At 36.1% G+C, this 10,609-nt stretch overlaps 1 pseudogene; it reads left to right on the forward strand.

Moving 5' to 3' along the window:
- Nucleotides 1–674: 674 nt before the first annotated feature.
- LOC132666199 (U6 spliceosomal RNA) lies at nucleotides 675–774 on the forward strand (annotated as a pseudogene).
- The last annotated feature ends 9,835 nt before the right edge of the window (nucleotides 775–10,609 follow it).

Consider the following 10,609-nt stretch of genomic DNA (forward strand, 5'->3'; position numbering starts at 1 on the left):
TATGGGGCTGAAGCAATGGAGTTCTCATGAATCAGAAACCATTGTGTCTACCAGCAGTGTGAATTTTTGAGAACATCAGGAGCAGTTCTTCTTAGTTACCATTTGAAAGTAAGTGAAAAGACAGTAAGCTTGCATTTTGTTGCAGTAAATACTATTTATTTAGGTAATTTGGGCAGTAAAATTACACAGTCACAATAATTGCTTTAATGACTCACTTGGGGTTTTTTGGCACAAAGAAATTGATTCCAATAAAAGGGAATTTATTAAACAGAACTCAGCATTTTGAGATGAGCCCATTTAGATGAGTTTGTTTACATTTTTTTGGATAAATCAGAAAAAGAAAATCATAAGAAATGGTGTTGATGATTGTCAAGGGTAAAATTGGGACTACTGAAAGGATGAACACTGCAGTATGATTAAATTAGATTTTCTTGTTTATTTTGATTCTAAGAGCCTTTTGTTAATTTAAGTTCAATCTTTTGCCTTGATTGGAATTGTGTTTATGTGGATATATCTGGTGAATGTGCTTCTAGATAGGCATGCAGGTCTTTCGAATTTCACCTATATTTGAAAAGTGCAGTACTTTCATTTATGCGTATTTGCGAGTGTCTGTAGCCATAGGCAAACTTTTTAAAATAATTATCTTATGGAATAGAAATGTAAGAATATAGTTCTTGCTTCAGCAGCACATACACTAAAATTGAAACGATATAGAGATTAACACGGCCCCCACACAAGGATGACATACAAATTCATGAAGCATTCCATATTTAAAATAAAGAAATGTCAGAATATAAATAGTAATATCAAACTTCTAGCTTTTTTTTTCTAGATATTTGGCCATTAGCCCTATATATATTCCATATACCAAAGAGGTGCAAAATTATGAAAATGTTTTGCATTTAAAACAGCAGGTAAGACTTCTTATAAACTTTGGAGTTTTTAAAGACTCTAGTCTTAAAATACTGATATCTCTGCAAGTAACTGTTTATACAAAGAGAGGGTTAATTTTTCACTTATTCAATATGTATTGAGCAACTCTGAGCCCCAGTCCCTGACCATAAGGAATGTAGGGTTTAAGGAAAATGACAAAAAGACAGTGGTTACAGATGAGATCAGTGTTCTGTGACATTGTGACGAGTCACATAATCCAGTTATTTTAGGGAGTCAAGAAGGACTTTCAAGAAGCAAAGTTTAAAATGGAAAACAAAGAGGAAGAGGACATGAAGTCATGGTAAGAGCTTTAGGTAAAAGTTAAAGATTGCAAAGGCTCAGAGGCATGACAGAGAATGGTGCCTTCAAGAAAGTGTGTAAAGTTGAGGGGAAGTGGAAAATTGAGGCTGATGAGGAAAAGGGGTAGGTCATGAGAGGTCTTAATAACTGATCTAATTAGAACTGTATCCTGTGGCAATAGCAATTGCTTGGAAGATAATAAGCAGGGAAATGATATGACCAGGCTGGACCCTTAAAAGATCACTCAAGATGCCATGTGGAGAATGAATTATTGGGTCTAGAAGTTGAAATGAAGGATAAAGTGCTTTTTGCGGCTGTGAAATTTGGGAAAGAATATTGGTAACCAGAAATGAGATTGTGTACTGGTGGTACAAAGAAATACACACATATCAAAGATGCTACATATGGAGGTAGAATCAAAAAGTCTTTGTGAGACATTAGAAGAAGGGAATAAAAAATAAGTAAAAACCAAACTCATGCCCAGGTTTCCTGTTTAAGCAACTGGGTTTATAATGGTAGTGTTCAATGAAATGGGTAGGATTTTAAGAGGAATAGTTTATTAGTCAGGTTAATTCTATTTGTTATAACAATCCGAAAAGTTCAGTGACTAAACACTGAGAGTATTTTGTGTTGCTCATCACACAGCTTAATAATAATAATAATAATAATAATAATAAAAAGACGGTTTCCCTAGTTGCAACTTAAGGATCTGGGTTTCTTCTATCATGTGGTTCTACTGTTTCAGAGTCCTTTGGTTCCATTTGTCCTGGCGGAAGAGAGAAAGAGATTTTATCATTATTTTAAGGCATTGGGTGTTTAAAATAGAATTTATCTTTATACTCACTAATACAGAAGTAGAGTGCTACCATAACAAACACCTGTAGCATGTGGCAAGGAATCAAGGTCACGCAGCAAAGAGAGAGGAACCTGACAGTGGAGATGGAAAAGATGCCTGGCTATGTACTGTAGTGGCAGAAAGAAAAACTCTTTCCTGTAATAACTTGGGGTATGTGTAGACTACTTCCCAAGTGGAACTAGCATTTCTAGGTAGAATTTTTCAGATAAAACTTCAGTTGTGTGTAACTGGTGTTAGTGATTGCCTTGAGTAAGTGGTGCAATGCAAGCAAGACCCCAGGAAACAACAGGCTTCCAAGAAGCTTGGCTAAAGGTAAGGAGCAAGGTGATATTGTCACTAGATGTATGTATGGGGTTAAAGGAGATGTTAAAACATGATAGGATGAGAAGGAATGTATGAATGATCCACAGTGCCTCATTTCCATTGGGGATTATAGGGAATCCTGTCTTACACCATATTTTAGCTCTAAACTTCACTTCTAATCCTAAAAAAAAAATCTGTAACTTATTGTAAACTCCCATGAGGATACATTTTAAACTTCTTCAGTGCTAGGGTTGTATTCTACTTCTGTATGTTCCCCAGGGCTAAAAGCAGATTTGAACACAAGTGAATGCAGTACATATTTTATTGATGTTTAACCACTATAGACATTGAAATTGCTTAATTGGGAAATGAGATTCTGAAGAAAAGACATGGTATTAAATTTCAGAACTAGGAATCTAGGATATAAGTTAGAAAAGAAAACAATTCCTATTTCCCAGAATTCTGATGAACGTTACCAGGGAATTTTTAGAACATTCTAGTACAATTATTTTTAATTTTAGTTTTTGGGCCACTAACAATCTCCTTAGTTATAAATATGTATTGTGCAAATTATAAAGCTGCATAGTTACATTATGTGATAAAATACTTAGATATTTCTATAACTGTATATTAACTTTTTATTAATAATATTTATACTAATATACTACTATGAGCATTTGCATTTATATTATTGTCTGACTTTCACATTAGTTACCTAATCCTGGCACAGCCTAGGAAGATAGGCTAGGAAGATACATTTATTTTTACTTAGTGACAGATCTGGAATTACAATTCAGTTTCTCTGCTTCCCAGTCCAAGGATCTTGCCCTATATAAGCTCAATCAATGCATTTGTGACATTTGTGTCAAAAGTATTTAGTTCATACAGTCTTGCAAATTTTTGTGTCTGCCTTCCTTTTCCTGGTTTCTTTGAACTGTTTGAAAAGAATAATAATTAATCTCACCTAAATAGATTTAACACATCCATCCAATATTCATTTGGTAGATGGCTATAGATGGTGAGGATTTGAGGGCCACTTCTGCCTGAGAAATCCATTCAAGTAGCCTGAAACTTTTTTCACTCTGCAGGGCTGGCATGTAAGGTCTTGATTCTGTGTCCCATGTCAGGGTTTTCTGGGAACTGCACTGCAGTGGCTGACTCTTACAAGCACCACTGCTCTTAGCAATACTTTCTGTCACTAGGTGGGACTAGCAGGGTTAGTGTCTTCTCTGTGACCCTGAAATCACTCAATGTTATTTGTTGTATGCAACTGCCTACATGCAAAGTTGACTGGCCACAGAAGAATGACTACTGGATTGGTTACCAGGGAAACCATTCCAAACTACAGCAAATTTTAATTTCCAGAGATTATATCCAGAATTATATTTAGTTACATAAAAAAGTGCATGCTACTAGCCAAAGCTATAATATGGTAACTCTATTATTATTTTAGTTATGGCCAATCTACATTTCAGTCATCTCTTCTGTTGTCATACTGCAGATAATGACCTGTCCTTTTCATGAAGATAGAATAAAATATGCCTTTGGGAACAAAAAGAAAAGAACATGGTCTAATGTGGAATTCAGATGAATGGTACTGGGCTGTTGAGTTTACATCCAGTTCTGTGTTCTAAATGTCATTCTTAGTGGACATATATTTTCAAACATTATTTTTAAATGATGGAAAAAAAGATAATTGTCAGTTGGAGATTTTTCCAAGTTTTTCATACCAGTTTTGAACTAGGTCTTGCACCCAATTTTAAAATACTTTGAAGCAGTGCTTATATTGGAGTTAATCTTTCCCCAGAGAATATTAAGACTCCAGGAAAAGAATGTCCCTTACGAATACAGCACGTGGTTTCAATTAAAGAGATCTGGACTGAATAGAAGGTGTGCATTTTACAGTTAGATCTACCATCAGATAAGTATGTATTTTCTTGAGACAAATCATTTTAACTTCTCCATGTTCATTTTCTCACCTATAAAATGGGAAAACAATGCCTATACCTTCTGTAGGAATTCTAAGGTGTCATATATACATATTCAATAGAATAAGTATTTGGAAAATATAATCTCATTTAACAAGCCCAAGATTTATGATTATGTCCTAATGCATAATCATAATTCACTAGCCATTGTGGACCTGGGGTACTTCAAAATGTGGTACACTTTTTCTTTTTCTTTTTTTTCTTAGTTTCTATTTTCAAAATTGGCTCACAGCTTGGATATATTTGAGTAAAGCAGCTTTTCCTTATGGCCCCAATCATATGGCTCTTGAGCATATAGGGAAGAGTGTGAAAGAAGAGGGTGGGAAAGCATAACATTAAATATTCAAACTCCCTAGAGTTTTCTTGGCTTGAAGTAAGTTGTCTCTAAAAAGAAAAAAAAAAGGGGGGGGGGGTAGTAAAGAAAGGAAAAAGACCTGAGTCTTTTTTTCCCTTGTCTATTAAAATATTTTCTATGGTCAGATTTACCTCCCTCAGTTTCTTTTTTTTTCTTTCTTTTTTTTTTTTTTTTTAATTTTCATTAAGTGCTTCTAAGAAATTAGATTAGATTAAACTTTATTAATCTCTCCAGCTCTAATTGAGTTTGTATATACAATCTCAAGCAGGTATCTGCCTTTAAAGAGAAGAACGCCTCCCTCCCACCCCCCACCATGCCTTCTTTTATTAAATGCCCTCTTTAAGATTCTGCTTTTCATTTATGTCACCTGTTAATGGGTATGGGCTCACAGAAAGGATTGTTGAAGGGAATGTACCCTGTTTGGGTTTAAGTTGCTCAAGGAAGCAAACCTAGCAAGTAGCATTCGGTTTCTTAGATAATGGTGCCATCTTCCTGGCACTTATAGAGACAATGAAATATTCATGAGTTTCTTAAAGGCTTTTGGAAAGAATGTGTGTTGGAATGGAACATTAATGAGCCAGTCTCTTCTGGTTTCATGCCAGGCAGGGGCTGTTAAATAATTAAGGTGTGACAAGCCAGAGTTTACACAGGAGGAGGTGGAAAGTAGTCCTTCAGCCTTGGAAATGTTCCCCTGCCATATTGAAATGAGGACCCATCTGGTCCAAGTTCTCTCATGTTCCTTGGAGTATTCTCTCTAAAAACATCATGGTACCCAGTGCATTGAAATGTTTTGCTAAAAACCTGCTGAAGGAACATTGAACTACTTCAAACATGTTTGGAAATCATTCAATTAGCCTTTATTGAGTGTGATCAGCACTGAGGCATTGGGGGAAAAAAAACAGGATAATTGTACCTCGAGTTTCCTACTTTCTAATAACCTCAGACTAATTGGAAAGCTATGGAAAAAACTACTCTGTGATCAGTTGTTGAATTGTGTAGAGCTTTAAATGATAGAAGGAGAGATACATTGAGGACTATTGAGTCAAGAGGTTTTCATGGGTACTGGGTGACTTATCTTGGGACTTGGAGTAGATATTAGACTTGTATGACCAGAGGAGAAAATAAGGTTCATCTTAAGAGGAATAAGAAAATGAACAAAAGTGTAGAGAAAGGAATGCACAACACTTGAAGAAAGTGAAAGTATGCTGTAATGCTATGTCATCAGTAGGCATGTGGAAAATAGCATTCCTATTTCTCACACACAAAAATATATCAATAAAATGAGCCTATGTCCTATTTGGGTGAATGTTGGCTCACCATGGCATCCAGAATCTGTGAAAGGTAAGGTGGCCTCCCAGGAGAGACTGACTCAGTCTTCCAGCAAAATAGACAAATGGAACTCTGAGGAGTTTTTATGTGTGCAGATCTTTCATATCAGATCATGAAAGCAGACATTTTCACAGCTTTACATTAAATATGCAAAATCTCATGGTTCTTTCATAAGAGAAAATATTCATGTTGCTTCCCTTGGTCACCCTTACATTATCCTCAGAGTTGTCATTTTGCAGCTTTCTCTGCAAGGCTGGGCTTCAGAGATATTAAATGGCTGCATTTGCCTGTTCATTTTTTTGCCTTCACTTAAACAACTAAGCACCCACTCTGCACAGAATACAAGGTTTCAAAAACCTATGTTTATCTCCATCTCTCTGGCTTACAAACTAGTTTAGAGAAATAGGCAAATAAAAAAATTTAATAAAAGTCACTCTTAGTCTTACAAAGAAATCACAGCTAATGTTTTGATTAATTGATGTTTAAAAAATTTTTTCCCTATATAGCATGTGGAGATCATTTATTTATTTATGTGTGTATATCCATACATATATGTGTTTAGAATAACAGTAATCCTACCAAATCTATAGTTTATATCTTAATTTTTCCTTTGTGTTATGTTAGAAAAGGTTTCCTAAAAAATGTTAAAATAAAGTATGTCATTTCAAGCTATACTTAATCTCCACATAGCATACCATAATTTATTAAAATATTCTTTATTCTTGAGTATTTGCATCTTCATAATATTTCATTATTGCAATTAACACTTTGATAACACCACTTGACATCAATGTATAATTCAACGCTTATTTTCTCAGAGTAAATTCCCAGATGTAAAATATCTGGATCAAAATGTATTAACATTTTTAGTGATTTTGGGTCATATTGCCAAATCTGTCCCCTAAAAATACCAATTTATCATCCATTCAATGGATGAGAAGGCCCATCTACTTCATAAAAGATTCATTGTCAACTTGAATATGATCTTTTAGAGAGATCTTATCAATTTGATAGGTGAAAATAATGGCATTGTTTTTATTGAGTTAGTTATGAAGTTGAACGGTTTCCTTTTCATGGATATGTGTGTAGAGTTTGTATGTGTATGTATGTGAGTTGTTATAACCTTTGCTCACTTTTCTGTTTTGTAAGTGGGTTTCTGTAACTATTAACAGCAATTATTATTTTTATGGTCCTCATAAAACTTCTAATAATGATAAATCTGTTTTGGAAATTAGTGAAGAATTATATTTAGGACTTCTGTACTCCAAAACCATATATCATAGGAATAAAATTGGAATCTTAAGGCTTTTTAAAAACACATTTTAAAATAGATTCAAGTCACTAGACATGAGCTTTAGAGGCTGATCACTTTCTTCTGAAAACTGATTTGATTTTCAAGTCCCAAATCTGTTTGTTTCTCTTCATCACCTTCTAACACAGAACCTTCCACCTGCTAGGAGCTACTGAAATTCAGACACAAACTTCTGGAAGAAAATGCTTTGTTTGTTTGTTTGTTTGTTTTATGTTGTTTTTTTGTTGTTTTGTTTTTTTAGGTGACAGCAGATGATACATTTCATTATATTAGGGAGAAAGAATTATTCTTTAAGTGCATGGAAATATTTACAAACATAATTTTACTTGGGAGTCTTTAGCTTACTCATTCATTTTCTTTCCTCCCACAGGCCAGGGGATAAGAGCATCATTGTCCAGAGGTATAATCTCACTCTTAGATTCTTCCTTTTCCCCCATAGTCCTTCATGAAATTAGTTCTTTTCTCTCTCTCTCTCTTTTTGCTAATCTTTCAGTTTAACAGTTTTACTTCCATCAGTTTTTCCTATATCATTCACAGCTTAAAAAAAAAAACTTTTCTTTCTTCAAGCAAGAGAAAGGAGGGTTCTGCCCTTTAAACACCATGCATATTTATGGGGCGCCTGGGTGGCTCAGTCAGTTAAGCGGCCCACTTGGGCTCAGGTCATGGTCTTGTGGTCCGTAAGTTTAAGCCCCGTGTCCGGCTCTGTGCTGACAGCTCTGAGCCTGTTTCAGATTCTGTGTCTCTCTCTCTCTGACCCTCCCCCTGTTCATGCTCTGTCTCTCTCTGTCTCAAAAAAATAAATAAAGGTTAAAAAAGAATTTAAAATGCCATGCATATTTTTATTTTAATAACACCTAATTTATAGAGTTGGGAAATAGGAATCTTATCCTAGAGCGAGCTGAATCATTCATTATAATGCAGCAAAAGTACATATATAAAATAAATAATATATAATATATATAAAAATACATAAAATGTTACATTTAGAATATATTTTATCAATATATTTAATATGTATATTAAGTGTTTTAACATTAAAAGAGCTTATGCTTAGCCTCATGAATACAATCCCCGATGAATACAACCTAATAGCATTGTTGTGATCTAAATATCTCATTATAAGAGTTAAAAATGTTATCAGTTGTCAGTGAAATAAAGGCTCTGGCCCTGGGGAGCAAGACTGGTTGGTATACAAATCTAAGGGGCTCCCTCTGTCTTGGGGTAGCACAAATCAGCCTTGGTTTTGGCCAGTATGGAGGGAGTGATAGTTTGGGAGGTATGAATAGAAAGAGTCCCACACTTACCACCTCTTAAAACTGTCTCCTGTCATCGGGAATGTCAGAGCAAACACACAGATGAAAATGTAATCATATTCATGAGGATACACTTAAGTACACATGAAAAGAAAAGGCACATGACATCATGACCAATTTGTTCTCGAGGAGAACTCACCTACAGGTGGATTAATGCAGAAATTCACGTAAAGAATGTATTAGTGGGGCGCCTGGGTGGCTCGGTCGGTTAAGCATCTGACTTCAGCTCAGGTCATGATCTCACTGTCCGTGGGTTCGAGCCCCGTGTCGGGCTCTGTGCTGACCGCTCAGAGCCTGGAGCCTGCTTCGGATTCTGTGTCCCCCCCTCTCTCTGCCCCTCCCCTGTTCATGCTCTGTCTCTCTCTGTTTCAAAAATAAATAAATGTTAAAAAAAAATTTAAAAAAAAAAGAATGTATTAGTGATAGTTACTCAAGTAACTCCTTGTAAGTCACTTTTCTCCATAAGACAGGTCCAAGGCCAGAATTCTGTGGGCAGACTTGATGAGGTGCCTGCAACTGATGGAAGGCAGTAGGAGAGCTGTCCCTGTGGTTGCTGTCAGTGGTTCCTGGTTATTGGCAATCAGCACAGCTTTTGGGTTTCCCTGAGCTTAAAATGAGGCTGCTCTCGGTCCTGAGATTGCTTTTCTCCATCTCCTTGCTACTACTCCATTCTTTGTTGCCCCTTTTTCATTTCTGGCTTTTACCTAAATCCTCATTTCTGTGCTCAGGGTCCCCCTTGCTTGAGTGTATGTGCCCACCTGAATTTTGCTCAATCTTCTGAACTTGACCAGTGCTCTGCCTATTTCCTATTCCTGGAAATCTGGCTGATCACGTCCAGCCTCACATTTTTTGGCCAAACTTCTCAGCTTTCCCCTTGGAATGTCTCTGGAGTCTGATTATTTCACAACATCTCTACAAACACCACTCTCATCTAAGCCATGGTTGTTGCTCTCCTGGTTTGTTTCAGAATCTCTGAAATGGCCACTGTTTCCTCCCTGCTCTTGTGACAGTCTGAAAGAGCCCTACCTTTGCGACCTCACTGCCTCTCACCTGCATCATTCTGTCCAGTCACAGTGGCCTCCTTAGTATTCCTCAAACTTGCCAACAAACTCCTGTATTTGGGTCTTTGCAGTCTTTGTTTTCTCTGCCTGTAAGGTTTTCCCTATGTTTTCTCTGCTTATAAGGTTTTCCCTAGAAATCCTTCTGACCAGGGGTACCTTCATGGCTCAGACAAACCTCATGACCATTTTTACATATTCCTTAGACATACTAACAGGGATTCCATCTCTCTCCTTCTTGTATGAAACGATAACCTATCCGTATTCCCCTTCCTTGCTCATCTTTTATCATAATATGTCTTATCTTTGAACACAGCATATTTTGTTGTTTATCTCTTCTTGTAGAATGCAGTCTCCATGAGGGCAAAGACTTTGACCTTTTTAAAATTTGTACTACTTAATCTCCCAGTGCTTAAAAAAGTCCCTAGTGCAAAATGGACCTGTAATAACTAAGTGGTAAATGAAGGAAGGTATGAATGAATAAATGAATGTACAGTGTTTATACCCCTGTCTTACTTCATTGTATTGGAAGTAATACCTCAGGCCCCTCAAACATTTAAACATTAGGGAAATTTCTATCTTACTCTCAGTGTAGTTTTCCAGGAAGAAAAATAAATACACGGAACAATTTGCTATGTACAAAGTCACCATACACCTAATAGATAAGAGGAGTATTTCTGGGATGGTGTATATATTTATCATACCCCATCTCATCCTGCTCATTGGGCAACTTGGAAAGGATGTTAATGAAGTTAATAGTGAAGGAAATGAGACAATTGGAAACCAAGATCAGTAAAGGATGAAGTTAGTTCCTATCACTGCGGGCACATACTGCACATCCAGCTTGAACTGTCCCAGTTTA

Source organism: Panthera onca, chromosome D3, assembly GCF_046562875.1.
Source record: "Panthera onca isolate mPanOnc1 chromosome D3, mPanOnc1 haplotype 2, whole genome shotgun sequence".
Lineage (NCBI taxonomy): Eukaryota > Metazoa > Chordata > Mammalia > Carnivora > Felidae > Panthera > Panthera onca.